Consider the following 7,221-nt stretch of genomic DNA (forward strand, 5'->3'; position numbering starts at 1 on the left):
CCTTATTCACAGCTGGATTCTTCACATCACAAGATGGTCTCGGCCAGCGTTGGACTAACTATCTTGTGAAACTTGTTTTGTGACACGGAGAGCTTGCTGGTTCTTACAGCCGAAGTTGGTACACCAAGACACCAAACCAGAGGTAGAAAGCGTGGATACCCTGAAAAGGGGCTTTTGTGATCATCAGACTAGCATCAACACAGTCCTTAATCAGAGCTGGACTGTTGACATCATAAGATGGCATTGGACTAACGATGATGGATAGCTTGCTTGCGGCGTGGGTGTCCGAGCGCGACAGCCCTCAGATACAGAAGGACAAGTTGAGGAAAAAGCAAGGGCTCATCTTGGTTTGGAACCTTTCTGGAGAGAACCTCTTGAGAGCCAAGCAGCCAGATCATCATGAAGCTCGGTTGAGGTGACGAGCAAAAATTTCCTCGATTACATAAGGAAGAGTTAACTGCAAGGTAAGGGCTCATCAGGGATTTCAACCCGAGACATCTCTCAGCCCAACATTAGAATCATACCCCTAGACCAACGAGTGAAATAGCCTATCTGGTTGTTTTACCTCAACGTACTGTTATTTTTGTTCATTTAAACACGCACAGGTTAGCACTGGTTTTATTACAAAGCTGTGATGACGTAGAGAGTTCACAAGTTCTCGTCACCTAAGTTGGCCCTCCACGATGCTAACCAATAGTGAGACCAAACCGGAAAGGGGTTGTCCCTGACGCTGGACTTCCCTGAAAGGTGTCAGAGCAAAAGGGGAGAAGGGTATGGAAGAACAAGTCCACAGAAACACATGCACCTATTTGCAAATGGAACCTCTCATGAACTAAACAGCCAAGCAACCCTGAGGTAGACTATTCCACATAACGCTTGGGCTCATCCGGGATTTGAACCCGGGACCTCTCGCACCCTAAGCGAGAATCATACCACTAGACCAACGAGCCAAACTGCCCACCAGTACTGCACCATGGACCACTGGTGTTCCACTGTACCCTACAAATGTATGTCCTTACAGTTCTGCAGGTTCATGCTAATAGTTTGAGATTGCACAAGATATTACTGTGAAAGATGTGAACGATGACGGATAGCTTGCTCGTGGTGACTAGTATGACCAAAATGAAACTCTGTTACAGAAGGGCAAGTTGCGAAACAAGCAAGCTCTCACCTTGCTAGAACTCGTGAGAACCAAGCAGTCAAGCAAGAACCAAGCAGACAGCTCTTGGCGTTCGAGTAACTACATCGCGGTTGAATTGAAGAGCAGTAAGAGCTCATTCAGGATTTCAACCGGCGACATCTCACACACAAAGTCAGAATCAAATCCCTCGCCCGACCAGCTAAACGGCCAATCTGGCTGTTTCAACCTTAGTCAATGACACAAACCGTTTCAATGTAGTGGAATAGGTGCCTGCTACACATATTTTTGTTTTTTTCAGAGATCAATATGATATCGTTGAGCACTGGTTTTATTTCAAAGCTGTGATGACGAAGAGAGTTTGCAAGTTCTCATCACCGAAGTTGGTCCTCCAAGGCGCTAACCAGTAGGGAGACTAAACCTGAAAGGGGAGTCCCTTCAAATGGGCTTCCCTGAATAGTGTTTTGTGCAAAACGGTCCTCAGATTCAGAAGGGCATGTTCAGACAAAAGCAAGGGCTCGTATGGGATTTGAACCTGGCTAGAGAGAACCTCTTGACATTCACTGTGTCATGAAGCTCGGTTGCGGTGACGAGCAAAAAATTTCCTTGATTACAGAACGACGAGTTAACAGCAAGGAAAGGGCTCATTAGGGATTTCAACCCGGGACCACTCTCACCCAAAATTAGAATTATACCCCTAGACCATCAAGCCAAAGTCCTCATCAGGCTGGTTTACCTCAAGGTACTTTTGTTTCGGTTCATTTCCACTTGCACAACCGTCATAACATAGACAAGACTAGACATCCTAGAAAGTTCTACTTTCCTTTCCGATATGGCTCCAAGCTTAGGTCACCACACTAGCCATTTCAATTTAGTGGTATCGGTGCCCGCTACAGTTATTTTTTGCTTTTGTCTTTAGAGATCAAAGTAACATGGCTGAGCACTGGTTTTATTACACAGCTAGGGTTGCGTGGTGAAACGGGCGTTCCCTAAATATGGGCTTCCCTGAAAGGTGTACTGAGCAAAACTGGGCTCGGCTGCAGAAGGACAAGCTTATTTGAACCTTCTTGGATCACTCACGAACAAAGCAAGAAGCGAATACAGACCGTCCAGCTTGGAAAGCTTGGGCTCGTCCGGGAGTAATGAAAACCCGGGACCTCTCGCACCCAAAGCGAGAATCATACCCCTAGACCAACGAGCCATACGAAGCCCACGAGGCACTATACCTTGCTAATATAGGTCCCTATCGTTCGGCGGGTTCACGCTCAACTTTTGAGGTAGTTGCACAAGATATTACTCTCTTAGAATTTTCAAGTCACCTATGCTTTTTTCAGGAATTATGTAGGGCTTTGCTGCTTTCGCTCTATTCAAACAGGGCTATAACTAATTGTTTTGGGAGATGGGAGATATCCCGAAGCAGGGTTTTTGATTCCCCAGAAAGTCGCAACAAGCTATCCCCTATCATAACCAGCAAAAAAAAAAAAAAAACAAACAACAAAAAAAACGTTGTTTATTTAGCCACGATTTATTACCACTGCAATAATTCCATCAACTACATTCTGTTGGCTAGGGCACATCCCCAACCAGTGCTCTTTAGAGTGATTTTGTCTGAATTAGGTTATTTTTGTTATTCAGAGATGGACACTTCCAGGTACAATCCAAAGAACACAAAGGAAGCCAATATTAAGCGGTAGGAACTCGGAACTTACGTTGTCCTCGTGGTTAGTGTGCAAGATGCTCCTTTCATCCTCTACTGGAACGTTGCTGAAAATGATTTCTTCTGGAATTTGCATTCCCTGAAAAGGGCCTCTGTGATAAGCAGTCAAGCATAAATGCGCTCCTTATTCACAGCTGGATTCTTCACATCACAAGATGGTCTCGGCCAGCGTTGGACTAACTATCTTGTGAAACTTGTTTTGTGACACGGAGAGCTTGCTGGTTCTTACAGCCGAAGTTGGTACACCAAGACACCAAACCAGAGGTAGAAAGCGTGGATACCCTGAAAAGGGGCTTTTGTGATCATCAGACTAGCATCAACACAGTCCTTAATCAGAGCTGGACTGTTGACATCATAAGATGGCATTGGACTAACGATGATGGATAGCTTGCTTGCGGCGTGGGTGTCCGAGCGCGACAGCCCTCAGATACAGAAGGACAAGTTGAGGAAAAAGCAAGGGCTCATCTTGGTTTGGAACCTTTCTGGAGAGAACCTCTTGAGAGCCAAGCAGCCAGATCATCATGAAGCTCGGTTGAGGTGACGAGCAAAAATTTCCTCGATTACATAAGGAAGAGTTAACTGCAAGGTAAGGGCTCATCAGGGATTTCAACCCGAGACATCTCTCACCCAACATTAGAATCATACCCCTAGCCCAACGAGTGAAATAGCCTATCTGGTTGTTTTACCTCAACGTACTGTTATTTTTGTTCATTTAAACACGCACAGGTTAGCACTGGTTTTATTACAAAGCTGTGATGACGTAGAGAGTTCACAAGTTCTCGTCACCTAAGTTGGCCCTCCACGATGCTAACCAATAGTGAGACCAAACCGGAAAGGGGTTGTCCCTGACGCTGGACTTCCCTGAAAGGTGTCAGAGCAAAAGGGAAGCAGGGTATGGAAGAACAAGTCCACAGAAACACATGCACCTATTTGCAAATGGAACCTGCCCAAACTGCCCACCGGTGCTGCACCATGGACCATGGACCACTGGTGTTCCACTGTACCCTACAAATGTATGTCCTTACAGTTCTGCAGGTTCATGCTAATAGTTTGAGATGGTTGCACAAGACATTACTGTGAAAGATGTGAACGATGACGGATAGCTTGCTCGTGGTGACTAGTATGACCAAAATGAAACTCTGTTACAGAAGGGCAAGTTGCGAAACAAGCAAGCTCTCACCTTGCTAGAACTCGTGAGAACCAAGCAGTCAAGCAAGAACAAGCAGACAGCTCTTGGCGTTCGAGTAACTACATCGCGGTTGAATTGAAGAGCTATAGTTCCCTCGATTACAGAGGGACAAGTTAAAACGAAGGTAAGAGCTCATTCAGGAATTCAACCGGCGACATCGCACACACAAAGTCAGAATCAAATCCCTCGCCCGACCAGCTAAACGGCCAATCTGGCTGTTTCAACCTTAGTCCATGACACAAACCGTTTCAATGTAGTGGAATAGGTGCCTGCTACACATATTTTTGTTTTTTTCAGAGATCAATATGATATCGTTGAGCACTGGTTTTATTCAAAGCTGTGATGACGAAGAGAGTTTGCAAGTTCTCATCACCGAAGTTGGTCCTCCAAGGCGCTAACCAGTAGGGAGACTAAACCTGAAAGGGGAGTCCTTGCAAATGGGCTTCCCTGAATAGTGTTTTGCGCAAAACGGTCCTCAGATTCAGAAGGGCATGTTCAGACAAAAGCAAGGGCTCGTATGGGATTTGAACCTGGCTAGAGAGAACCTCTTGACATTCACTGTGTCATGAAGCTCGGTTGCGGTGACGAGCAAAAAATTTCCTTGATTACAGAACGACGAGTTAACAGCAAGGAAAGGGCTCATTAGGGATTTCAACCCGGGACCACTCTCACCCAAAATTAGAATTAGACCCCTAGACCATCAAGCCAAAGTCCTCATCAGGCTGGTTACCTCAAGGTACTTTTGTTTCGGTTCATTTCCACTTGCACAACCGTCATAACATAGACAAGACTAGACATCCTAGAAAGTTCTACTTTCCTTTCCGATATGGCATCCAAGCTTAGGTCACCACACTAGCCATTTCAATTTAGTGGTATCGGTGCCCGCTACAGTTATTTTTTGCTTTTGTCTTTAGAGATCAAAGTAACATGGCTGAGCACTGGTTTTATTACACAGCTAGGGTTGCGTGGTGAAACGGGCGTTCCCTAAATATGGGCTTCCCTGAAAGGTGTACTGAGCAAAACTGGGCTCGGCTGCAGAAGGACAAGCTTATTTGAACCTTCTTGGATCACTCACGAACAAAGCAAGAAGCGAATACAGACCGTCCAGCTTGGAAAGCTTGGGCTCGTCCGGGAGTAAAATAAAACCCGGGACCTCTCGCACCCAAGCGAGAATCATACCCCTAGACCAACGAGCCATACGAAGCCCACGAGGCACTATACCTTGCTAATATAGGTCCCTATCGTTCGGCGGGTTCGCGCTCAACTTTTGAGGTAGTTGCACAAGATATTACTCTCTTAGAATTTTCAAGTCACCTATGCTTTTTTCAGGAATTATGTAGGGCTTTGCTGCTTTCGCTCTATTCAAACAGGGCTATAACTAATTGTTTTGGGAGATGGGAGATATCCCGAAGCAGGGTTTTTTGATTCCCCAGAAAGTCGCCACAAGCTATCCCCTATCATGACCAGCAAAAAAAAAACAAACAAACAAACAAAAAAAACGTTGTTTATTTAGCCACGATTTATTACCACTGCAATAATTCCATCAACTACATTCTGTTGGCTAGGGGACATCCCCAACCAGTGCTCTTTAGAGTGATTTTGTCTGAATTAGGTTATTTTTGTTATTCAGAGATGGACACTTCCAGGTACAATCCAAAGAACACAAAGGAAGCCAATATTAAGCGGTAGGAACTCGGAACTTACGTTGTCCTCATGGTTAGTGTGCAAGATGCTCCTTTCATCCTCTACTGGAACGTTGCCTGAAAATGATTTCTTCTGGAATTTGCATTCCCTGAAAAGGGCCTCTGTGATAAGCAGTCAAGCATAAATGCGCTCCTTATTCACAGCTGGATTCTTCACATCACAAGATGGTCTCGGCCAGCGTTGGACTAACTATCTTGTGAAACTTGTTTTGTGACACGGAGAGCTTGCTGGTTCTTACAGCCGAAGTTGGTACACCAAGACACCAAACCAAAGGTAGAAAGCGTGGATACCCTGAAAAGGGGCTTTTGTGATCATCAGACTAGCAGCAACACAGTCCTTAATCAGAGCTGGACTGTTGACATCATAAGATGGCATTGGACTAACGATGATGGATAGCTTGCTTGCGGCGTGGGTGTCCCGAGCGCGACAGCCCTCAGATACAGAAGGACAAGTTGAGGAAAAGCAAGGGCTCATCTTGGTTTGGAACCTTTCTGGAGAGAACCTCTTGAGAGCCAAGCAGCCAGATCATCATGAAGCTCGGTTGAGGTGACGAGCAAAAATTTCCTCGATTACATAAGGAAGAGTTAACTGCAAGGTAAGGGCTCATCAGGGATTTCAACCCGAGACATCTCTCACCCAACATTAGAATCATACCCCTAGACCAACGAGTGAAATAGCCTATCTGGTTGTTTTACCTCAACGTACTGTTATTTTTGTTCATTTAAACACGCACAGGTTAGCACTGGTTTTATTACAAAGCTGTGATGACGTAGAGAGTTCACAAGTTCTCGTCACCTAAGTTGGCCCTCCACGATGCTAACCAATAGTGAGACCAAAACCGGAAAGGGGTTGTCCCTGACGCTGGACTTCCCTGAAAGGTGTCAGAGCAAAAGGGAAGCAGGGTATGGAAGAACAAGTCCACAGAAACACATGCACCTATTTGCAAATGGAACCTCTCATGAACTAAACAGCCAGGCAACCCTGAGGTAGACTATTCGACATAACGCTTGGGCTCATCCGGGATTTGAACCGGGACCTCTCGCACCCTAAGCGAGAATCATACCCACTAGACCAACGAGCCAAACTGGCCCACATGGTGCTGCAACATGGACCACTGGTGTTCCACTGTACCCTACAAATGTATGTCCTTACAGTTCTGCAGGTTCATGCTAATAGTTTGAGATGGTTGCCACAAGACATTACTGTGAAAGATGTGAACGATGACGGATAGCTGCTCGTGTGACTAGTATGACCAAAATGAAACTCTGTTACAGAAGGGCAAGTTGCGAAACAAGCAAGCTCTCACCTGCTAGAACTCGTGAGATTACCAAGCAGTCAAGCAAGAACAAAGCAGACAAGCTCTTGGCGTTCGAGTAACACATCGCGGTTGAAATACAGTTCCCGGTCGAATTGAAGCAGTAAGAGCTCATTCAGGAATTTCAACCGGCGACATCCTCACACACAAAGTCAGAA

General features: G+C 45.6%; 2 non-coding genes across 2 annotated transcripts; both read right to left on the bottom strand.

Annotated features, from left to right (window-relative positions):
- Positions 1–878: 878 nt before the first annotated feature.
- Positions 879–950, bottom strand: trnap-agg (transfer RNA proline (anticodon AGG)). Its single transcript has one exon. It is a non-coding gene; the product is annotated as a tRNA-Pro (tRNA).
- Positions 951–6,757: 5,807 nt separating this feature from the next.
- trnap-agg (transfer RNA proline (anticodon AGG)) lies at positions 6,758–6,829 on the bottom strand. The gene has a single exon. It is a non-coding gene; the product is annotated as a tRNA-Pro (tRNA).
- Positions 6,830–7,221: the final 392 nt, after the last annotated feature.

The sequence above is a fragment of the Ictalurus punctatus genome, unplaced genomic scaffold (assembly GCF_001660625.3).
Source record: "Ictalurus punctatus breed USDA103 unplaced genomic scaffold, Coco_2.0 tig00163686, whole genome shotgun sequence".
NCBI classification, from domain to species: Eukaryota; Metazoa; Chordata; class Actinopteri; order Siluriformes; family Ictaluridae; genus Ictalurus; species Ictalurus punctatus.